Source organism: Meles meles, chromosome 1 (assembly GCF_922984935.1).
Source record: "Meles meles chromosome 1, mMelMel3.1 paternal haplotype, whole genome shotgun sequence".
Lineage (NCBI taxonomy): Eukaryota > Metazoa > Chordata > Mammalia > Carnivora > Mustelidae > Meles > Meles meles.
In genome coordinates, this window is record NC_060066.1 from 196,717,462 (window position 1) to 196,742,528 (window position 25,067).

General features: G+C 42.8%; 1 protein-coding gene across 1 annotated transcript in view; it reads left to right on the forward strand.

The window, feature by feature from the left end:
* The first annotated feature begins 880 nt into the window (after window positions 1-880).
* WASF2 (WASP family member 2) overlaps window positions 881-25,067 on the forward strand; it is an 82,376-nt gene continuing 58,189 nt past the window's right edge. Inside the window, exon 1 of the mRNA XM_046004164.1 lies at window positions 881-1,052. The gene's annotated coding sequence lies outside the window, so the exon portion shown is untranslated. The remainder of the gene's footprint in view (window positions 1,053-25,067) is intronic.

Below are 25,067 nucleotides of genomic sequence, written 5' to 3' on the forward strand. Positions count from 1 at the left end.
AAATGGAAAACAAAAGATACAAGTTTGAGTCCTAGGGTTGTTTCAAATTCCCTGGGTGACCCAGGGTAAGTCATGGAGTTTTCAGTTTTCTCTCCTGCAAAACGAAGACAATATCCGTCTTACAGAGTTGCTCAAAAGAACTAAATGAGAGATTTTCGCTAACTTGTGAATTTGTCAAATGGTATCCAGCTGCAGCCTTTTATAATCAACAAGACGCACATATAACAAACTCAGGCGTGTAGCTTCAAAACGCCAGGACATGAGGCCGACATGACTACTCCTATTTTGCAGAAGGACAAACTGAGGAAGTCGTCTAAGGTCGCAGAATGAGGTGACGCCTGACCAGGGTCTCGCTCACCTGACCTCAGCTCCCAGTCCCAGGACCCCGGACCTCGCCCCGGAAGAATCATTTAGCAGCGGGCCAGAGCCTATGACTCACTCTCCCCACCCTACTTTCAGTCGGGCCCGAGACCCGGGCAAAACTATCTGCAACTTGAGGGGTATCCACAGAAAGTTCATGGGCTTGGCCCCTTCCTTCCACCAAAAATCCCAATTGTTTGAACTCTAACAAGTGAAACCCATATTTCAATACACTCTGTAGGAGTGTTTACACTTTCTTAGGTAGGATTTTCCTACCTTGAATTTAGGAGTTGATTCAGTTTAATCTCCACCCCCACTTCACTTGGTTTGCCCTCTCGCTGTTTACTCCGATTGCGGAAGTAGCTCGGGTGGAGCTCCCCAGACTGTACCCTTGAGTACGTCTTTTGCGTAGCTATTTAACTGGCATTCCACTCGGGCCAATGGAATGCCCGAAAGCCCCAGGAGGGTGGGGCAGAGAGCCAATCAGGGCCGTTGGCGGGGTGTGGCTGTGTCCCAGGGCGGGGAATCGCGTAATGGCGGACGCGGGCCGGGTGAGCGCGGCTGGGGGCGTAGCGCGCTGAGGGGGGTTTGGCTGTGTGGCATCCCCGGAGGCGGCCCGCGGGAACAGACCCCGTACGGAGAAGGGCGGCTGGTAGGCCTCTCTGTCGCTGAGGGCGACCGCACGAGACCAGGTGAGCAACAAGTCCTCGCGGGCGGGCCCCGCCGTAAGGCGCCGGGCCCGGCCGCGCCGCCACCCCCCCACCCCCTGCCTCGAGCCTCGTGGGGTCCCGGGGGAGTGGGTGGCGCACCTTCTGCCGCGGACGGGTAGTGGCCGGGGGAGCGGTCTGCGCGGGATGGCCTCTTATTCTACACTCCCCTCCCCAGGGAGGAGGTGTTCTGGAGGTCTCCTCGGAGACTTGGAGGGGTCCGCGAATCTGTGAGGCTGCGAAAGTGCCCCCATCCTGGCCTGGCGCTGGCACTAACTCGCTGTGTGACCTTGGGCAAGTCACTTCCCTCTCTGGGCCTTAGTTTCCCTACTTGTAAAACGAAGGCTTTGCAGGCAGTTGTACATGAGTTGGATCTCAGATGTTCTCGGAGATCTCCGGCAAGTTGTTCTCCAGGCGGAGCTTTAGTTTCCATAGCGGGGCCATGAAGGAATTGTAGGGCTCTTTGAGATCCCTGACCTGCTGCTGAATCGAGGAGTGGCGGAGAGCACTGTGTGTACGTACGTGTGTGTATGGACATATGTATGTATGTATGTATGTATGTATGTATGTGTACAGGATGGTTCTGCAGGGTAAGGAGGCGAGTTGGCTAAGGGGGCTCTTCCATGAAGGCTGGATGGATCCCAGACTATGATTAGGTAGACTCTGGTTGTCTTTGTCCTCTAGGGTCCTAGAGCCTTTGAGATGGCAAAGTTTTATACACTGGGGCTCCACAGCATGAGAGGAGAGGAAAGTATCCTTGGAACCTCTTGGGGCAATGATTGAAAGTTAGGCCCCGAACAATTCAGGGGGGTTAGGAGTGGGAGGAGAAACATTTATGGTGCTCCTACTATGTGCCAGCCCTTGTTTAGGCTTATGTTCTTAATTTTTACAGCTGCTGTTGGGAATTTACACTTAAGGAAACCGAGTTTCAGAGAAATTTAGTAACTTGTCCAAGGTCACAAAGCTTACCAACCAACCATAAGGTGGTAAGATGGTTTCCTTTGAGAATCATCAGACAAGGGGGAAGTCATTGTCCACTTAAAAGAAGTTTGCTGTGTCACAAATGGAGGGAGAGGTGTGGTCCCAGACACTTGAATTGACCTCTGGCGTGGAGACAGGCTGTACCTTGAACTCTGGATGGCTAATTATAAGCACATTCCCTTTTTTCAGTCTGTGAGTTGGAAAGGACCGTTTCTAAATTGTAAAGTTACTTTAAAGTTGTCAGAATCTCAAAGAACTCAGTTTGAATCTTGAATGGGTGGCTTGTAGAAGTTCACCAACTGTTGGTGTATAGATTTGACTCTTGGTTCAGAGGGGATCCAGCCCAGTAACTTTTTCTCCTCCCAGAATTTTCTCGGGATGAGAGAAATTTCCCATTTGTTCAAATTTCTTTGGATTCCTGGAACCAAAGGTTCAGTACCCTGACTGCGATGCAGTGTAATGTTTCTTCCTTTCTTTGTGTTCCCTGTTATCTGACTTGTAGATGAGTGAAGATTGTGGACCTGGAGTCAGAGACTAGTAGTTGGATATGATAAATTGTAGCCCTTAATTTTTCTAAGCCTCAGCTTTTGGTTAATCAAAATGGTAGGACCGGCAGTGTATATTGTTCTCATATGTCAATGGTAGGGAAGAAAATTGGAAGAGGAAGTTGCTAAGAAAGAGGGCGTTTCTTAGCAGTGGAGCCAATATGTATTTCTTTGTTTGAAATTCTAAAACCAGAAAAGCAGCAACTGAAGAAGGAAGGAAGGAAAGAACTGTGAAACTCTTCTTCCAATTCAGATATCTTTAAGAGCTGTTCCTGTTGCTGTCCCTGTCCAAGGCCCTGCTTTCACAGAAAAAGTCAACTGTAATTTGTTCAAAGTTGAGAAATTGTATTCTAGAATGATACTTTATTTATAATTTTTTTTTTTTTTTACTTACTTATTTGAGATAGAGCACGACCAGAGGGAGTGGCAGGCAGAGGAAGAAGCAGGCTCCCCGCTGAGCCAAGGAACCTGATGCATAGGACCCAGGACACTGGGATCATGACCTGGGCCCAAGGCAGACGCTTAACTGACTGAGCCACCCAGGCGTCCCTAGAATGATAATTTTAGATATGAAACCCTCTGAGATAAATTTCTTTTTTTTTTTTTTTTAAAGATTTTATTTATTTATTTGACAGACGGAGATCACAAGTAGGCAGAGAGGCAGGCAGAGAGAGAGGAGGAAGCAGGCTCCCCACCGAGCAGAGAGCCCGACGCAGGACTCGATCCCAGGACCCCGGGATCATGACCCGAGCCGAAGGCAGCGACTTAACCCACTGAGCCACCCAGGCGCCCTCTGAGATAAATTTCTTAAAAATTAGAACATTTTACTGAGTTTCTTATTTACCAGTAGATGATTCTTTTTCTCAACTTAATTGCCAATTGCAGTCTTTTGGTCTATATTAACTGTGATTTAAATTAGTAAATTTCAATCTAAGAAGAATTGATCTAGATACTGGGTGATGTAAATATCACCATCACTTGAAAAAATATGTAAGGGTGTGTCTGAGTTTTGCATTTGTTAAAAGTCTTGTTAATGCTTTGTTTTACAGGATTGTGTATGTGGGAATAGTTGTTAAGGCATTGAATGATCTGAAGATCTACCTTCATTCTCTGTATTAGTTATGTTTTCAGTATAAGACTTAAGTCTTGGGGCGCCTGGGTGGCTCAGTGGGTTAAAGCCTCTGCCTTTGGCTCAGGTCGTGATCCCAGGGTCCTGGGATCGAGCCTGCGTCGGTTCTCTGCTCAGCAGGGAGCTTGCTTCCCTGCCTCTCTGCCTACTTGTGATCTCTGTCTGTCAAATAAATAAATAAAATCTAAAAAAAAAAAAAAAGACTAGGTCTTTTTTTTTTAAAGATTTTATTTATTTATTTGACAGACAGGCAGAGAGGCAGACAGAGAGGAGGAAGAAGGCCCCCTGCTGAGCAGAGAGCCTGATGAGGGGGCTCCATCCCAGGGCCCTGGGATCATGACCCAGGCTGAAGGCAGAGGCTTTAACCCACTGAGCCACCGAGGCACCCCAAGACTTAGTCTTAATTAGCATACCAGTCGATAATACCTTGGGGCCAAAAAAAAAAAAAAAACCCAAAAAACCCACCCCATAACAGTTCTTGGGACCACACATTTTTTGAATATAGAGTTTTGGGGATTTTAGAAAAGGAATATGGTACATGTACTGTGTGTTATATAACGTCGCAGAGAGATTGGGGCAGCACCTTGTAATCAAACACATTACCATTTCTTTCTTTTTTTTTTTTTTTTTAAGATTTTTATTTATTTATTTGACAGAGAGAGATCACAAGTAGACAGAGAGGCAGGCAGAGAGAGAGAGAGAGGGAAGCAGGCTCCCCGCCGAGCAGAGAGCCCAACGCGGGACTCGATCCCAGGACCCTGAGATCATGACCCGAGCTGAAGGCAGCGGCCCAACCCACTGAGCCACCCAGGCGCCCCCACATTACCATTTCTATAGTAAAATGTCAGAATGTTCACAGCAACTGGTATAAATAAATATTATAAATAGCCTCATGTCATTTCATGTCGGGTTTTGCCACCAAATGAATAACGAAAAACTTATTTTTACAGCCTTTTAGATTTTGGAATTGAAGTTAAGGGATTGTGAATAAATGAATAAAATTTACATGGGTCCATATAAGTTTGGATAAAAGTTATATGATGACATGGACAATTACAAGGAGAAATACTGTAAACCAAACTAATTTCAAAACTATGGGTCCTATAAACAGTAGTACATAGAAAATGCTTTTTGTTCGTGTGCGTCTTTCATGTAATTGTCTTGTTGTAATTAATATGTGCCCATGTATATTTTTCCTTAAGAACCCAATTTACCTTTTAATACCCTCCTTGTTCCCTCTTTTAGATCATTGAATGGCACCCTCCCCTCTTCTTAATTTTAATTTTAATTTATTTTCATTTTTCTATACCTCTTTTTAAAAAAGTAATTTATTATTGGTTTATGTTAAAGATTTTGTTTTTTGACGGAGAGAGAGACAGAGGGAACACAAGCAGGGGGAGTGGGAGAGGGAGAAGCAGGCTTCCCATTGAGCAGGGAGCCCAACACAGGGCTCGATCCCAGTACCCTGGGATCATGACCTGAGCGGAAGGCAGACGCTTAATGACTGAGCCACCCAGGCACCCCTAAAAAAGGAATTTATAGGGTCTTGTGTTCACCAGTTTTTGTGTAGCAAGATAATTATACCTTTTTCTGGGGGTGCCTGGGTGGCTCAGTGGGTTAAAGCCTCTGCCTTCAGCTCAGGTCATGATCCCAGGGTCCTGGGATCCAGCCCTGCATAGGGCCCTCTGCTCAGCAGGGAGCCTGCTTCCTCCCCTCTTTCTGCTTGCTTCTCTGCCTACTTGTGATCTCTGTCTGTCAAATAAATAAATAAATAAATAAAATTAAAAAAAAAATTATACCTTTTTCTGTGTGATTCAGAGAGAGACTAATCAGGCGAGGATCTGTAGGTTTATGTTTGCAGAAATGAGAGCTCATGGTCTCTTCAGGGGGGTCTTTAGTATGAGGACATCACTACTGGGTAGGATTTAGGTTGAAGTAAGTTTTTTGTTTTGTTTTGTTCTGTTTTTTGAAAGTAAGCTCTGTGCCCAGTGTGGGGCTTGAATTCACATCTCCAAGATAAGAATTGCATCCTCTACCAACTGAAAAATTTTTAATTTTGGGGATGCTTGGCTGGCTCAGTCAGTAGAGTATGTGATGCTTGATCATGGGAGTGTGAGGTCAGGCCCCACTTTGGGGGTAGAGTTTACTTAACAATATTTTTAATTTTTAATTTTTGAGGCTTCCACAATTTGGATATCTTGGTAAGGAGTTTACTAAAATATATTTAATTTAGAGTATTTTTATTTTAAGTGTATGTTGTATGAGAAATTTGAATTTACTAGCCTTATGAATTTGGGTGATTTCTTTAAATCCTCTAAGAGCAAATTAAAAAACTATTCTTGGAGTGCCTGGGTGACTCAGTTGGTTAAGTGTCTGCCTTTGGCTGAGGTCATGATCTTGGAGTCCTGGGATTGAGCCCCGAATCAGGTTCCCTGCTCAGCAAGAAGTCTGCTTCTCTCTCTGCCCTTCACCCAGCTCTGGGTGTGGCTTTCCCAAATAAATAAATAAAATCTAAAACAAAAAACAAAAAAACTCTGTTCTTTACTCTTATTGGACAGTTCAGCTATACAGTGAGGTACACTGGTCGTGTTGGAGGTTAAAGAAGTATTTCTTCTCTTTAAAGGAGTCTCCATGGGACACCTGGGTGGCTCAGGCAGTTGAGCCTCTGCCTTTGACTTGGGGTCATGATCCCAGGGTCCTGGGATCGAGTTCCCCCATCAGGCTCCTTGCCCAGCAAGGAGGCTGCTTCTCCCTCTGCCCCTCCCCCTTCTCATGCTGGCGCTCTCTCTCTCACAAATAAGTAGATAAATATTAAAAAAAAAAAAAAAAAGGTGTGCCTCGGTGGCTCAGTGGGTTAAAGCCTCTGCCTTCGGCTCAGGTCATGATCTCAGGGTCCTGGGATCGAGCCCCGCATGGGGCTCTCTGCTCAGCAGGGAGCCTCCTTCCCTTCCCCTCTCTCTGCCTGTCTCTCTGTCTACTTGTGATCTCTGTCTGTCAAATAAATAAATAAAATCTTTAAAAAAAAAAAAAAAAGGAGAAGCCCCATGATGGTGTGAATTTGAGAGATTCTGGCCTTCAGGTTACCTTGTAGCTTCCTGATTTGTGGGCCTCAGTTCATTCTCCTACTTGGGATGTCTCCATAGCTCCTGAGAATGGTACTTTTGCTGTCTAGGAGATAGAAAGGGTATAGAACAGCATATCAGGAGTTGTAGGTGGATTCGGTGTACGACTGGACTAGGTGATAGGAGCAATCCATATCCAGACTACCGCAGTTTCTTCTATTTTATAAGCACTGATAGTATTGCAAAAGGACTACAATTGGTAGACTAACATCTTTTTCCAAATTATCCCGTTGTGATTGTGGATGAGCTTTTCAGGACAGGACCTGACTGTGTTTTGTACTTCTTTTGTATTCTGTAATGTATCAAACTTATCTTGCATTAGAATTTACCATTAAGACATATTCATATCTGGGTTGGGAGCTCTGATGTCAGTACACAGCGAGGGGTGAGAACCATTGACATAAGCATATTTTAAGTGTTCAATAAGTATATATTGGTTACTTTTTTTTTTTTTAATATTTTGTTTATTTATTTGAGAGAGAACAGACGGGGAGAAGGATAGAGGGAGAAGCTGACTCCCCATGGATCTATCTGGGAGCCTGATGCCAAACTCAGTCCCGGGACTCCAGGATCATGACCTGAGCTGAAGGCAGTTGGTTAGCCAACTGAGACATCCAGGCACCCTATTGGTTACTTCTTTTTTTTTTTTTTTTTTTTAAGATTTTATTTATTTATTTGACAGACAGATCACAAGTAGGCAGAGAGGCAGGCAGAGAGAGAGGAGGAAGCAGGCTCCCAGTGGAGCAGAGAGCCCGATGCGGGACTCTATCCCAGGACTCTGGGACCATGACCTGAGCTGAAGGCAGAGGCTTTAACCCACTGAGCCACCCAGGTGCCCCTATTGGTTACTTCTTAAAAAATTTTTATTTATTATTTTAAAGAGAGAGAGAATGGGGGGGAGGAGCAGAGGGAGAAGAACAAACAGACCCCACGCTGAGTATGGAGCCTGGCTACAGGGCTTGATCCCACAGCCCTGAGATCATGACCAGAGCTGAAACCAAGAGTCAGATGCTTTAACCAGCTGAGCCACCCAGGTGCCCCTATATTTTGGTTACTTTGTTGCTGGTCCTGGCATGCATTGGGTAGGGTGGAAGAGGACCCAAAGTTTTTGGTAAGGTAAATAGACTTTTTTTTTTAAGTGATGGTGGGGGCGGGAAGGGGCAAAGGGAGAGAGAGAGAATCTTAAGCAGGCTCCATGCCTGGCAGAGAACCCAATGCAAGGCTCTGTCTCAAAACCCTGAGATCATGACCTGAGCCAAAGTCAACATTCTTTTTTTTTTTTTTTAAAGATTTTACTTATTCATATGAGAGAGAGCATGAGAGGAGAGAGGTCAGCGGGAGAAACAGACTCCCTGCCAAGCAGGGAGCCCAATGCAGGACTTGATCCCAGGACTCCAGGATCATGACCTGAGCCAAAGGCAGTCGCCTAACCAACGGAGCTACCCAGGCGCCCCAAAGTTAACATTCTTAACCAACTGAGCTACCCAGGCACCCAGCAAAATAGCTTTCTAAGATACTGACGCAGTTGGTAGATATGGACCCATAGTTAGATCATTGCCGGTTAGTTGGTAGGCTGTGATTTTGTGACTTAGGCAGGATTAGACAGAGTCTGTGTCTGTAGGCAGCTGAAAGTTTTATTTCTGGGGTAGCGGTTTTACTTAGTAAGACTGATGAGGGTGACAGTTGCTAAACTGAGAATAGGTGCAAAGTGCAGTAATTGTTTGGGATTTGGGTGGGGGGTGTTTTTTGTTGACTGAAGAAATGAATGGTTCTTTATTTGGAAAGAGGCTTGTAAGCTATGAAATAAGATACTTCCTGCTCTTCTGAACTGAACTGAGATGTCATCTCTTCCATGAAGCCTGCCGAGGGAAAATTGAGTGACTCCTTTGTATGTTCTCTCCTTTTTTAAAAAAATATTTTGTTTATTTATTTGCCAGAGAGACAGAGCGAGAGTGTGAGAGTACAAGCAGGGGGAGCGGCAGGCAGAGGGAGAAGCAGACTCACTACTGAGCAGGGAGCCCAATGCAGTACTCGGGATCATGACCTGAGCCAAAGGCAGACATTTAACCATCTGAGCCATCTAGGCGTCCCTCCTTTTTTTTTATTTTTTTTATTTTCATGATGTTATTTATTCATTTGACAGAGCTCACAAGTAGGCAGAGAGGGAGGAAGGGAAGCAGGCTTCCTGCTGAGCAGAGAGCTGATGTGGGGCTCGATCCCAGGACCCTGAGATCATGACCTGAGCCGAAGGCAGAGGCTTTACCCCACTGAGCCACCCAGTGGCTCAAAAAAAGCCCCTCCTTCTTTTTTTTAATAAAAAAATTTCTTGGGTCACCTGGGTGGTTCAGATGGTTAAGTGTTTGCCTTCGGCTCAGGTCATGATGTCTAGGTCCTGGGATCAAGTCCCATGTCAGGCTCCCAGCTCCACGTGGAGTCTGCTTCTCCCTCTCCCTCTCCCTCTGCCTCTCCCTCTGCTTGTGCTCTCTCTCTTTCTCTGTATCTCTCTCAAATGAAAAAATTTGTTTTTTAAAGATTTTATTTATTTATTTATTTGACAGAGGGAGAGAGAGAACACAGCAGGGAGAGTGGGAGAGGGAGAAGCAGGCTTCCCATTGATCAGGGAGCGGGATGTGGGGCTGAGCTGAAGGCAGATGCTTAACAACTGAGCCACCCAGGCGCATCTATTTTTTAAGATTTTATTTACTTGTGAGAGAGTGCACGCATGAGAGAGAGCTTGAGCAGGGGAAGGGGCAGAAGGAGAGGGAGAAGCCAACTCCCCACTGATCAGGGAGCCTGACTTGGGCTTCATCCCAAGGTTTTGGATCATGACCTGAGCCAAAGGCAGATGCTTAACCGACTGAGCCACCCAGGCTCTCCTGTTTTTTTCTTTGTGTATCAGTTTGTCAAATCTGATATTAGACAGATTACAAACTCTTCACTCTGCCCGACTGTGAGCTCCTTAAGAGCAGGACTGAATCGTTCATTTTTGATAGGACTGGTGCTCAACACGCAGTAAAGGCTTAGTAGATGCTAATCATGGCCTCTGTCTTCTACTTCGTTCTTGTAAGTTTTGCTTTTCTTCCAATTCATGGTCTTTTCAGTTCAGATCAGCAAACATTTATTGAGTGTCTTCTGAGAGGTAGGTCTTTCTTAGGCCTTGGGGCAGGGTTTCTCAGCCTTGACACTATTGACATTTTGGGCTGGATCATCTGTCATTGTGGAGGGCTGTCCTGTGCGTTGTGGGATGTTTAGCAGTATCCTGATCTTTACTCACTACCCATAAGTACCCTCTTCTCACTATCTCTGACAACCAAAAATGTCTCCAGATGTTGTGAAATGTCTTCCCAGGGGTACAGTTGCCCCCTGTTGAGAACTGAGGGTAGAGGGTAGGGGCAGTAGAATCATAGAGGGAAGTAAATGTAGATGTTCTTTGGTATACACTCTCCTTTTATTCCTTCTTCCTAGTTGCACAATCTCTTGTTTATGACTTTGGATAAGAAAGAAAAATGGAGGGACACCTGGGTGGCTCAGTGGATTAAGCCGCTGCCTTCGGCTCGGGTCATGATCTCAGGGTCCTGGGATCGAGCCCCGCATCAGGCTCTCTGCTCAGCGGGGAGCCTGCTTCCTCCTCTTTCTGCCTGCCCCTCTGCCTACTTGTGGTCTCTGTCTGTCAAATAAATAAATAAATAAATCTTAAAAAAAAAGAAAGAAAAATGGATAAGATTTGGGTAAGATAAGGAAGAAAAATGAGGGGATGCCTGGGTGGCTTAGTCAGTTAAGTGTCTGCCTTTGGCTCAGGTCATGATCCCAGGGTTCTGGGATTGAGTCCTTCATTGGGCCCCTTGCTCAGCGTGGAGTCTGCTTCTCCCTTTGCCTGCTGCTCCAGCTGCTTGTGCTCTCTCTATTTCTCTTTCTTTCTGGCAAACAAGTAAAATCTTTAGAGGTACCTGGGCACCTTGCTTACTCTCTCTCAAATAAATAAATAAAATCTTTTTTTTTTTTTTTAAGATTTTATTTATTTACTTAGAGAGTGAGAGAGAACATGAGGGGAGAAGGTCAGAGGGAGAAGCAGACTCCCTGCAGAGCTGGGAGCCAGATGCGGGACTTGATCCTGGGACTCCAGGATCACAACCTGAGCGGAAGGCAGTGGCTTATCCAACTGAGCCACCCAGGCACCCCAATAAATAAAATCTTTAAAAAAATGAGGGAAACCAGGAAGTGACAGCTTTAAAGTAGCCCCATTATTTTCTTTTTCTGTTCAAATTTTATTTTATCTGGTTTAAATATATTAGAGCAGGGGTGCCTATAAGTGTCTGCCTTGGTCTTGGGTCATGATCCAGGATCCTGGGATCAAGCCCTGCATCTGGCTTCCTGCTCAGAGCACCTTCTTCCTCAGCGGGAACCCTGCTTCTCCCTCTCTTATTCCCCCTGCTTGTGTCCCTCAAATAAATAAGTAAATAAAATCTTTATTTTTTTTTTAAGATTTTTTTTTTACTATTTAACAGAGAGAGAGTGAGAGTGAGAGCACAAGCAGGTGGAATGGCAGGCAGAGGGGGAGGGAGAAGCAGGCTCCCTGCTAAGGAAGGAGCCCAATGTGGGGCTTGATTTCAGGACCCTGGGATCATGACCTGAGCCAAAGGCAGCTGCTTAACCAACTGAGCCACCCAGGCACCCCAAATAAAATCTTAAAAAAAAAAAAATATAGAGCAGTATAGATAGATAGCTGAATTTTTTAATACAGATTTATGTAAATTTAGTTTTTTTTTTTTAAAGATTTTATTTATTTATTTGACAGACAGAGATCGCAAGTAGGCAGATAGGCAGGCAGAGAGAGGAAGGGAAGCGGGCTCCATCCCAGGACCCTGGGATCAAGACCTGAGCCGAAGGCAGAGGCTTTAACTCACTGAGCCACCCAGGCGCCCCTAAATTTAGTTTCTACCACTGATTAGTGGAGTAAAGAACTACTAGACTATTACTACCTTGAATAAAAGATTTTCTCAGAAAAGCTCACAGCTGAAAAGTTTAACACCTAGAGAAAAATCAGTATTGGTTTTATAGAAAACTTGCCTGGACTTGTCAGGATTCTTCTTTGATAATTTTTGATGGCCCTGCTTCTTTATAATTCTAAAAAAGTTATGTTAAGCTAATGGGCATATTTTTCTAAGTTAAGTATTTTTTTTGTGATAGGTAGATTGGTCAAGGCGATGGTTCTTGTTCCCTTGGGGCATTCATAAAGTGATTAAAAGTTAGTAGTAACATTTGGGGACTTCACTGTCCTTTGACCAATCCTCCACAATATAACATTATAATCATTCATGTCTTAGTCACCATTAAAATGATGTTGAATGAGTTTTTTCCTGTTCCATTTGAAGTTGTGAATGGTACTCTGGAGAATTCAAATGTATAGTTATGAATGGTATCTCAGAATAGTTACCATTTATGTAAATGAAGCACACTTCTTAACTTAGAAACCAAACAGAATTGAATTAGAAAAGAGAAGAATAGAAACAAGAATTGTTGAATGCTTGCAGAGGAAATAATGTTCAGATATAGAAATATCTCAGAAAAATTTGCTCTTCATGATTTCTACACACCAATAAAGAAAATTAGTTTGAGATTGATGGGAGAGGCTATTAAACTTTGCCTGTAATATTACTTTTCAAGCTGTTTTTCTCTTCTGGTAAAATATGAGAGTCTGAAGCATACTCTGTTAGTTGTAAGATTAATTCCGGTTGAACAGAAGTAAGGTTCTTATTTTTAGAATATAGAAGCCCTTTTGAATAGAAGCAGTAGTTCAGCTTAGTTCCAATTTGAGTGAATGTGTGTGTATAAGCACACATACACATATACACACGTATATATGATGTGGCTTATGGTGATACTTAAACTTTGCAATCGACATAATAAAATAAAAATTCTTTTACTCTTGGGTATTCAAAAGTGAGACCTTTTCTCCCCGATTATGCCATCGTTGTAGCAGGTACTAAAAAGCAGTATAAAATGCTTCCTCTCTCTCTCTTTTTAAAATTTTTACTTATTTATTTTTGAGAGAGAGAAGCAGACTTCCCGCTGAGGAGGGAGCCTGATGCAGGACTTGATCCCAGGACCCTGGAATCATGAATTGAGCCAAGGCAGATGCTTAACCAGCTGAGCCACCCACGTGCCCCTGAAATAATATCTTGAGAAGTTGTGTTTAACTATGTAGAAGGAGGTCTTAGGTCATGCCCATTGATGTTCCTTTCTGTTTATAATTGAGAACTCTTAAATTTCCCTTTGTAGAATATTGATAGTCTTTAAAGAATAGTATTCCTGATACCAAAATCATTAGTGGAATTGTAAGAAGTAGAACAATAATTTTGCCCCTTTTTACTTTTAAAACTCCTTTAGCATTCATTTGCAATGAAAAATTGTAAAGCACAGTGCTCCCACTTTGGTATATACCATTACAATCACTCCCCAGCACTTAAGATAAGTTATATTATGTTAGTAGCTACATTTTACAGGTAAACAAGCTCAGAAAGGTTAGGTAACTTCCTTTAAGTCACTCAACTAATAAATAGTAGATTTGAGTCGAACAGTGTCTTTTTTCCCCCTTCTTTGTACTCTACAGCCTCTATGTATGTATCTATCTGAAGTATAGTTGACATACAATGTTACATTAGTTTCAAGTGCACAGCATAATGATTGGATAACTTCATGCTCACTACAGGTATAACTACTTTCTGTCATCATAACAGGGCTATTGTGATACAGTTGACTATATTCCCTACCTTGTACCTTTCATCCCAGTGATATATACATTCCATATCCAGAAGCCTGTATCTCTCACTCCCCTTCACCCATTTTGCCCATCTTCCCAGCCCTCTGTTCTTTATTTTCACTTTGTAATTAATTAATTAACCAACCTATTTATTTATTTGCTTGTTTATTATTTGTCAGGGAGGACATATAAGCCAGGGGAGCACACAAGCAGGGGGGAGTGTCAGGCAGAGGGCTGAGCAGGAAGCCTGCCCAGGACCCTGGGATTATGACCTGAGCCAAAGGCAGGCATTTAACCTACTGAGCCACCCAGGCATCCCTATTTTTAATATTTTGAAAAAGATTTTATTTATTTATTTGAGAGAAAGCAGAGTGCATGCGTGAAGGCATGGATGGGGAAGGGCAGAGAGAGAGAGGGAGAAGCAGGCTCCACATTGAGCACAGAGCCCCAGTGGGGCTTGATCCCAGGACACTGAGATCATGACATTAGCTGAAATTAAGAGTCATATGCTTAACTGACTGAGCTACCCATAGGCCCCTGTCCTTTATTTTTTTTAGTGAGATTTTTTTTTCTTTCTTTATTTGAATTTAATCAGATTTTTATTATTTTTTGAAAAATACTTTATTTTATTTTTGTTTGACAGAGAGAAGCACAAGCAGGGAAGTGGCAGACAGAGGTAGAGGAAGAATCAGGCTCCCGCAGAGCAGGGACAGCCCTAAGTGGGACTGGATCCCAGGACTCTGGGATTGTGACTTGAGCTGAAGGCAGTCACTTAACCAACTGAGCCACCCAGTCTCCCTAATCAGATCTTTTATTTTTATTTTTTATTTATTTTTTAAAAAGTTTTTTTTTTTTTTTTTAAGATTTTATTTATTTATATGAAGACAGAGATCACAAGCAGGCAGAGAGAGAGGAGGAAGGAAGCTCCCCGCTGAGCAGAGAGCCTGATGTGGGGCTTGATCCCAGGAAGCTGGGATCGTGACCTGGGCTGAAGGCAAGGGTTTAACCCACTGAGCCACCCAGGCGCCCCCCAATCAGATTTTTTAATGATACAGTATACATACTGTGTAATGGACAGAAGCACAAGTATGTAATTAGATGAGTTTTGACAAGTGTAAACACGTGTAGCCAACACCCCAGTCAAGAGATAGAACATTTCCATAACCTTCCAGTGTTCCCTCACACACCCTTCCAGTCAGTCTCCTCTGTCTTAGGGACAACCAGTGTTCTAATTTCTGTTGTTACAAATTAATTTTGCCTGTTCTTGACTCCTACTGTATGCACTCTTTTGTGTCTGAATTCTCCTGTTCAATCTATAGTTTTTGTGATTCATCCACATTAATGTGTATATCAGTATAAACCCAGGGTTTTGATGTGTATGTAGAGTTCTTTCCAACAAACTTCTGCTCCTCTAATTTGCTTAATCTTATATCACATCCTTTTTTTTTTGTTGTTGCTTTGGTATGTGCATGCAATTTACTTCCTTTTCTAATACCTTAGATTTATTTGTTTTTAAAATCTCTTCAAAATTGCAAAAGTAATACATGCTCATTGCAACAAATTACACAATCAGAAGTGAATAAAGAGTGAAAGTTACCTTAGACTTATTTTTATTTCTACCTTTTTTGAATTATGAGAATAATGAGTGCTCTTTGTAAAATAAATTTTTTTTAAATTGCCAAAACCAAAAAGTATGAAGCAGAGAATGAGAATCATCCATGATCCTACCAGTTAGCATTTATTTATTTATTTTAAAAGATTATTTATTTATTTATTGACAGAGATCACAAGTAGGCAGAGAGGCAGGCAGAGAGGCAGGCAGGGGCGGGGGGCGGCAGAAGCCAGCTCCCTGCTGTGTAGAGAGCCCCATGCAAGGCTCCATTCCAGGACCCTGAGATCATGACCTGAGCCGAAGGCAGAGACTTAACCCACTGAGCCACCCAGGCGCCCCTATTTATTTATTTGGGCGCCTGGGTAGCTCAGTGGGTTGGGCCGCTGCCTTCGGCTTGGGTCGTGATCTCAGGGTCCTGGGATCGAGTCCCGCGTCGGGCTCTCTGCTCAGCGGGGAGCCTGCTTCCCTCTCTCTCTCTCTGCCTGCCTCTCTATCTACTTGTGATCTCTCTCTGTCGAATAAATAAATAAAAACCTTTAAAAAAACGTTTTATTTATTTGACAGAGCACAAGCAGGGGGAACGGCAGGCAGAGGGAGAAGCAGGCTCCCTGCTGAGTGATCCCAGAAACCTGAGATCATGACCTGAGCCACAACCAAGAGTTAGACATTTAACCTAACCAACTGAGCCACCCGGGTGTGCAGTACCACTTAACATTTTGACATATTTTCCTCTTTCTCTGCATTTTGTTTACCATAGCTGAAACCATAGTTTAGGGTTTTTTAGATTTCCCTTCTTCATTAGGTTTGTCACATCCACGTTAATCAGTTTTTGTTGTTTCAGTGTTCATGTTTTTGGCCATCCTAAATTTAAGTAGCTGGCAGTGATCTTGGCTACGTTGGCCTCATTGGGTTTATTTATTTATTTATTAGACTTTATATGTTTGAGAGAGAGAGAGCACACAAACGGGGTGGAGGGGAGGGGAAGAGGGAGAAGCAGGCTCTTTTCACCTAGCAGGGAGCTCTACTGGGGCCTCAATCCCAAGTTGCCAAGATCATGACCTAAGCCAAAGGGACTGAGCCATCTAGGTGCCCCTATTTATTTATTTATTTATTTTAATTTTTTCTTTATTTGAGAGGGAGCAGGGGAGAGAGAGAGTAAGCCTTGCATATTAGGAAACAGTATCGTTCTGTGGTTATGAGTGTAGATTCTGCAGTCAGTCCATCTGAGTTCAAATGTAGGCTCTTTCACTTACTAGCTCTGTATGAAACCTTGGGTAGTGACTCAGCCTCAGTTTTTTGTTTTTTGTTTTTAAATTTTTATTTTTTTAATTTTTTTTTAAAGATTTTATTTATTTGATATATATAGAGAGATCACAAGTAGACAGAGAGGCAAGTAGAGAGAGGGGGGGAAGCAGGCTCCCTGCTGAGCACAGAGCCCAATGTGGGGCTGGATCCCAGGACCCTGAGATCATGATCTGAGCCGAAGGCAGAGGCTTAACCCACTGAGCCACCCAGGCGCCCCTTTTATTTTATTTTTTTAAAGATTTTATTTATTTATTTGACAGAGAGAGATCACAAGTAGAGAGAGAGAGAGAGGGAAGCAGGTTCCCCGCTGAGCAGAGAGCCCGATATCGGCGGGACTCGATCCCAGGACCCCGAGATCATGACCTGAGCCGAAGGCAGCGGCTTAACCCACTGAGCCACCAGGCACCCCAGCCTGTTTTCTAATGTGTAAAATGGAGACCTGTGTGATTTTTCTATAAAATACAGAACATATCTCAAAGGGTATTAGAAGAATTAAATGACATCATTACTTGGTCCAGTGCTCAGTACTTATTAACAGTTGTTATAAATTAGGAAATGGCATATTTGGTTGGATACATGATCTGTCTAGCCCCAAATTCTGCTTATGGGAAAGGGATGAAAATGTCACCTTCAAAATTTAGGACCGTGTTGCCCAAACTTCATAATTTGTCTTAGGAATTTCTTATGGAAATGTTACCTGTGTATTTATCTAGACTATGTAAATTATTTTTTCTTATATTCTGTACACCTCATCTGAGTAATGAGTTTTATTATTTTATATGCTGGATTGGGTAGTAAACTGTTACCTTTTATTTGTCCTAATAAAAGCAGTAGCTGCTGGGTAGTAAATGTATACTATGTGCCAGACAGTGTGTACATTCCTCTTCACAACAGTCCTTTAAATTAGTTGTTATTTACAGTTGGGAAAAGTGAGGCTGGAAGAGTTAAGTAGCCTGCCCTTGGTTACAGCCAAGCCTCCTGGTACTAGAATTCAGAGCCTTCCTCCCTTCCTTTCCTTTTCTCTTCCCGACACCGTTTGTTTTTTTGACATAAAATTCCTCTATCTGATTTAAAATCTGGGCTTAAAAAATAATTTAGTAAACGTTATCGTTTCTTTAGACTTATAACTGCTTTATAATTTCTAAGGTTTGATGCAGAATCTGCGTTTACCATTTCACATCCTCTTTGTTTTATTTATTTATTTATTTATTTATTTATTAAGATTTTATTTTTATTTATTTGACAGAGAGAGATACACTGAGAGAGAGAACACAAGCAGGGGGAGTGGGAGAGGGAGAAGCAGGCTTCCTGCTGAGCAGGGAGCCCAATGTGGGGCTCGATCCCTGGACCCTGGGATCATGAGCTCAGCTGAAGGCAGATGCTTAACAACTGAGCCACCCAGGTGCCCATATCCTCTTTGTTTTATATTAGTGTACTGTCTATCTATAATTTTTTTTTTAAAGATTTTTTTTTTTAATTTATTTATTTGACAGAGAGAGATCACAAGTAGGCAGAGAGGCAGGCAGAGAGGGAGGAGGAAGCAGGCTCCCTGCGGAGCAGAGAGCCCGATGCGGGGCTCGATCCCAGGACCCTGAGATCATGACCTGAGCCGAAGGCAGCGGCTTAATCCACTGAGCCACCCAGGCGCCCCTATAATTTTTTTTTAAAAGATTTTTCTTATTTATTTGACAGAGATCACAAGTAGGCAGAGAGGCAGGCAGAGAGAGAGAGGAGGAAGCAGGCTCACTGCTAAGCAGAGAGCTCGATGCGGGACTCGATCCCAGGACCCTGGGATCATGACCTGAGCCGAAGGCAGATGCTTAACCGACTGAGCCACCCAGGCATCCCTATATATTATTTTTTTAAATCTGTAAGCATACAGAAGCTGCTCTGGTCTTTTTTGATACCTTTATAAGCCTTCTTTATCTGTTTTACCTTTTTTGTGCAGTTATGACCACAGCTGTACATTCTCTTCTAGGTACAGATACACTTTGGTTTGTACAAGGGCAGGATAATGTGTTCTGTGTTTCCAGAGCTTTTATAATAACAGCATTTTGTTGCATTTTGTAGCTGTATTCAGGATAAGCCTAGGGACTCTGAAACCCTTTTCTTATATGTTGTAACAGGTAGCTTTAGAGCTCATCATCTGATAATTATAGTTTGGACTATTTTTCCATTACTGCATTACCTTATTTTTATCTACATGGAAGCTATTTTCCACATTTCTCAACACACAACTTTGTACCATCATACTTCTAGCTACTGCTATAGAGTTATCTGCCAACAAAGGAGATTTTACTAGATAGTTTTTTCGAGATAATTTCTAGAAATGTTACTTGGGATAAGTTTCAGCATCAGTCCCTGGGGGACCCCTTTGTTTATACATCTTTATCTATAAGGGGCCTATATCCTAACTGTCTTATTCCTGTTTCTCAATGAGTTCTCGGGGGGAAAAAATTGGTTGGTTTTTTGTTGTTTAATTTCATTAAGCAATCTCTACAAACAACCTACAGCTCACACACACAACCCGAAGATACAGAGTTGCATGCTCTACCAACTGACCCAGCTGCTGGAGCAGGGTACTCTTTTTTGTTCTTTTTGTTTTGTTTTTGTTTTAGAGCATGCTGTTCTTTTTTTTTTTTTTTTAATATTTTATTTATTTGACAGACAGAGATCACAAGTAGAGGCAGGCAGAGAGAGAGAGGAGGAAGCAGGCTCCCCGCTGAGCATAGAGCCGCAGCGAGCCGAAGCGGGGCTCAATCCCAGAACCCTGGGATCACGACCTGAGCTGAAGGCAGAGGATTTAACCCACTGAGCCACCCAGGCACCCCTAGAGCATGCTGTTCTTGATCTTGGGGTCTTAAGTTTGAGCTCCATGTTGGGGGTAGTGTTTACTGAAAAAAATAAAACATGGGTTGCTAAATTGATTAAGTATCTGCCTTAACCAATGGGATGGGATAGAGCCCCAGCACAGCACAGGCTCCCTGCTCAGCAGGGAGTCTGCTTCTCCAACTCTGCCCCTCCCCTACCTGTGCATGCTTGCTCTCTTGGTCACTCAAATAAATAAAATCTTTTAAAAAATAAAAAATAAAAATTATTGGGTCTTCTGGCTGGCTCAGGAGTTGGTACATGCAAAAGAATAAAGTTGGAACCCTGCCTAACACTATAAATAAAAATTAACTCAAAATGGATCAAAGGCTTAAATATAAGTTCTAAAAATATAAAAATCTTAGAAGAAAACATAGGTGTAAAACTTTACAATCTTAGATTAGGCAGTAATTTCTTAGATATGACATCTAAAAGCACACCAAGAAAAAATAGATAAATTTCATCAAAATTAAAAACTTTTGTGCTTTATTTATTTTTTTTAAGATTTTACTTATTTATTTGACAGAGAGAGAGATCACAAGTAGGCAGAGAGAGAGGGGGAAGCAGGCTCCCCGCCTAGCAGAGAGCCCAATGTGGGGCTCGATCCCAGGATCCTGAGGTCATGACCTGAGCTGAAGGCAGAGGCTTAACCCATTGAGCCACCCAGGCGCCCCTGTGCTTTATTTTTTATTTATTTTAAAAATATTTTATTATTGTTTTGAGAGAGAGAGCAAGGCATGAGAGGAGAGAGGTCAGCAGGAGAAACAGACTCCCTGCCGAGCAGGGAGCCCGATGTGGGACTCAATCCCAGGACTCCGGAATTATGAACTGAGCTGAAGGCAGTCGCTTAACCAACTGAGCCACTCAGGCAACCAAAACTTTTGTGCTTTAAAGGGCATGATCAGAGTGCTTGGGTGGCTCAGTTGGTTAAGTATACAACTCTTGATTTCAGCTCAGGTCTTGATCTCAGAGTCATGAGTTCAAGCCCAGCATTGGGCTCCACACTGGGCGTGGAGCTTACTTTAAAAAAAAAAAAAAGATCTTATTTTACTTATTGTAGAGAAAGAGAGAGCAAATGCCAGAGCTGTTGGGGCAGAGGGAGAGAGAGGGAATCTTAAGCAGGTTCCATGGTCAGAGCAGAGCCAAATATGGGGCTTGACATGGGACTTGATCCCAGGAGCCTCAAATCATGACCTCAGCTGGAATCAAGAGACGGATGCTTAACTGACTCAGCCGCCCAGGCACCCCAGGTGTATTTGTATTAAGTAATCTCTACACCCAGCAAGGGGCTCTAATTCACAACCCTGAGATGAAGAGTTCCATGCTCCATTGAACAAGCTAGCCAGGCAACTCTGTTCCTCTTTTTCAGTTTTGACTATGTTGAATCTCTTGCACTTCCATCTGAATTTAGGCCCAGATTGTCAATTTCTGCAAAAAAAGCCAGCTGGGATTTTGGTAAGGGTTTCATTGAATCTGCAAATTAATTTGGGGAGTATTGCCATCTTACTCATATTAAATCCTCTCATACATTAGTATGGAATGTCCATTTATTTAAGTCTTTAAATTTTTCTATGTATTGTAGTTTTAGAATACAAGTCTTGTCTTTCTTCTGTTAAATTTATTCGTATTTTCTTTTATCTTTTTTTTTAAATCTCAGAACTACCTCAGGTATGGTGATTTGTGAGCATTAAATGGATGGGCATCATTGTTTTGTTGTTCTTAGTTCTTGGTGTTCTGAGTAATTCTTCTCAAATTTATATCTCTATATTTATACTGAATAGTTAACAGGATTCCTGAAAAAGAAAAATTTTAAAAGATTTTATTTACGTAGGGGTGCCTCAGCTCGGTCATGATCCCAGAGTCTTGGGTTGGAGCCCCAGCATGGCACAGGCTTCCTGTTCTGCGGAGAGCCTGCTTTTCCCTCTCCTTCTGCCTGTCACTCTGCCTACTTGTATTCTCTCTCTCTGTCAAGTAAAACAGTACAAAACAAAACAAAAAGCTCTTTTTTTTTTTTTTTAAGATTTTATTTATTTATTTGACAGAGAGAGATCACAAGTAGACAGAGAGGCAGGCAGAGAGAGAGAGCGAGAGCGATGTGGCACTCGATCCCAGGACTCTGAGATCATGACCTGAGCCAAAGGCAGTGGCTTAACCCACTGAGCCACCCAGGCACCCCAAAACAAAAAACTCTTAAAAAAAAAAAAAGATTTTATTTATTTGAAAGAGAGAGCACAAATTGTGGGGAGGGGCAGAGGGACAAGCAGAGTCCTTGCTGAACAGGGGAGCCTCATGTGGGCTCAATCCCAGGACCTTGCGATCTTGACTTGAATCAAAGTCAGAAGCTCAACCAACTGAGCTACTGAGGTACTCCAAAAAGGATAATTTCTAAAAATTTGGTACTTACATCAGTGTATTTGTATATTTCTAGGCTAATCCTCAAGCACTGTTTGGTCATGTCACCTGTTTATTTGAAGCTTGCTTCTAGGGACAAACAGTATATTATGAGTATATTTGAAAGTATTTTATTCTATTTGTATTTTATTCCTAAGTATTTTATTCTTTTGTTTTGCTTTAGGAGAGAATGCATGAGTGGGGGGTGGACAGAGAGAGAGAGAATCTCTCTTTTTTTAAGATTTTATTTTATTTATTTGTTAAGAGAGAGCACACATAAGCAGGGAGAGCAGCAGGCAGAGCAGGCAGAGGAAAAGCAAGCTCCCGCTGAGCAAGGAGTCTGATGTGAGACTCAATCCCAGACCCTGGGATCATGACCTGAGCCAAAGGCAGATGGTTAACTGACTGAGCCACCCAGGCATACCATTTTTGTTGTTGTTAAAGATTTTATTTATTGGGGCGCCTGGGTGGCTCAGTGGGTTAAAGCCTCTGCCTTCAGCTCAGGTCATGATCCCAGAGTCCTGGGATCGAGCCCCACATCGGGCTCTCTGCTCAGCAGAGAGCCTGCTTCCTCCTCCTCTCTCTTTCTCTCTCTCTGCCTACTTGTGATCTCTGTCAAATAAATAAATAAAATCTTAAAAAAAAAAAAGATTTTATTTATTTATTTGAGAGAGAGAGTGCGAGAGAGCATGAGCAGGGTGAGGGGCAGGAGGAGAAGCAGATTCCCTCCTGAGTAGGGAGCTCAATGTGGGACTCAATCCCAGGACTCCAGGATAACCTGAGCCGAGGGAAGACGCTTAATGGACTGAGACACCCAGGCGCCCCCCTGAAAGAGAGAATCTTTTTTTTTTTTAAGATTTTATTTATTTATTTGACAGAGATCACAAGTAGGCAGAGAGGCAGGCAGAGAGAGAGAGGAGAAAGCAGGCTCCCTGCCGAGCAGAGGGCCCGATGGGGGACTCAACCCCAGGACACTGAGATCATGACCTAGTCAAAGGCAGAGGCTTAACCCACTGAGCCACCCAGGCACCCTGAAAGAGAGAATCTTAAGCAGGCTCCATGCCCAGCATGGAGCTGGTTGCCGGGCTTATCTCACAACCTTGAGATCATGACCTGAGCTGAAATCGGGAGTCAGACATTCAACCTACTGACCCACCCAGGCACCCTAGTATTTTATTCTTTTTGATACTGTTGTAAACGAAATTGTTTTCTTAATTTCATTTTTGGATTGTTAATTGCCAGTGCATAGAAATACAATTGATTTTGTATATTGATCTTATATTCTGTTACCTTGGTTCTAGCAGAATGTTTTTTGTTTTGTTTTGGTGGATTCCATAGCATTTATTTAAGATTTTATTTTATTTTTTTAAGATTATATTTATTTGGGGGGCACCTGGGTGGCTCAGTTGGTTAAGCGACTGCCTTAAGCTCAGGTCATGATCCCAGTGTCCTGGGATTGAACCCCACATTGGGCTCCCTGCTCAGTGGGGAGCCTGCTTCACCCTCTCCCTCTGCTGCTCTGCCTGTTTGTGCTCTCTCACTCTGGCAAAAAGATAAATAAAATCTTAAAAAAAAAGATTTTATCTATTTGTCAGAGAAAGAGAGTGTGCAAACCGGGAGGGGCAGGCAAGAGAAGCAGGCTCCCTGCTGAGCAAGGATCCCAGCGTGGCATGCAGATGCTTAACCAACTGAGCTACCCAGGTGCCCCAAAGATTTTAATTTTTTTAGTAATCTCTGCACCCAATATGGGGCTTGAACTCATGACCCTGAGATCAAGAGTCAGATGCTCCCTCAACTGGGCCAGCCAGGCATCCCTCCTTAGCATTTTTTATATACAAGATTATGTCATCTTCCTTTCCAGTTTTAAACCTTTTATTTCCTTTTCTGTCTGACTGACCTGGCTAGAGCTTCTGGTACACTGTTAAGTAGAAGTGATAAGACTGGACATCATAGTCTTTTTTTTAAATATTTTTTATTTATTTGACAGAGAGAAATCACAACTAGGCAGAGAGGCAGGCAGAGAGAGAGGAGGAAGCAGGCTCCCTGCAGAGCAGAGAGCCCGATGCGGGGCTCGATCCCAGGACTCTGGGATCATGACCCGAGCCGAAGGCAGAGGCTTTAACCCACTGAGCCACCCAGGCGCCCCGTGGACATCATAGTCTTGTTCCTAATCTTAGAAGGGAAAATCTGTCTGCTTGTCATATCAGAGTAATACTGGCTTCACAGAATAAGTTCAGATATATTTGCCCTTATTACTTATGAAGCAGATCTTAGACTTCATTTCATTTGTATTTCAGCATATCTCTTTAAAATACAAGTATTCCCTCATTGGAACATATCTTTTTTAAAGGTTTTGTTTTTATGTAATCTCTACACGCAACATGGGACTTGAAATTACAACCCCAAGATGAAGAGTTGCATGCTCTACTGACTGAGCCAGCCAGGTGCCCCAGAACATAATTATGTTAGTGTTGTCACACCATTTTATTTATTTATTTATTTATTTATTTATTTATTTATTTATTGTGTGTTCACCTCCATGATATCTTTAAATATCCAGTCACTTAAAGAGTTTTAAGCAGGGGGTGGGTGTGTATGATATGATTTCCTTTCCTTTTATTTTATTTTGTTATTTTTTTGAGGGGGAGAGTGTGTGTGAGCAGGGGATGGAAGGAGAGGGGCAGAGGGAGAAGGAGAGAGAGAATCCTAAGCAGGCTCCATGTTCAGTCTGGAGCCTGACTCCGGGCTCAGTCTCATGAGATGAAGACCTGAGCTGAAATCAAGAGTTGGTTGCTTAACTGACTGAGCCACCCAGGTGTCCCATATGATTTCCATTTTTATTTTTTTATTTAATTAAAAAAACATTTTTTTTTTTAGATCTTATTTATTTAACACAGAGAGAGAGAGAGAGAGAGGGAGAGGGAACACAAACGGGGATTGGGAGAGGGAGAAGCAGCCCTCCTGCTGAGTAGGAACCCGACGCGGGGCTTGATACCAGAACCCCAGGATCGTGACCTGAGCTGAAGGAGCCCAACAACTGAGCCATCCAGGTGCCCTGATTTACTTTTTTTTAAAGATTTATCCAGTTGCTGCAAAGAAAATGAATTATCTGGAGGCAGGAACTGATTGCAGTGAGTAATAGAAGGCTATTGCAGAAGTCTGAATAATGATAGAGACTTGAAATAGGTGGTGAAAGAAGAAATGGAGCGAAATAGATGTATGTAGTTAGTATATATTTTAGAGGTAGAACAGATAGGACTTCATGATGGATTAGGTATGTGGGTCAG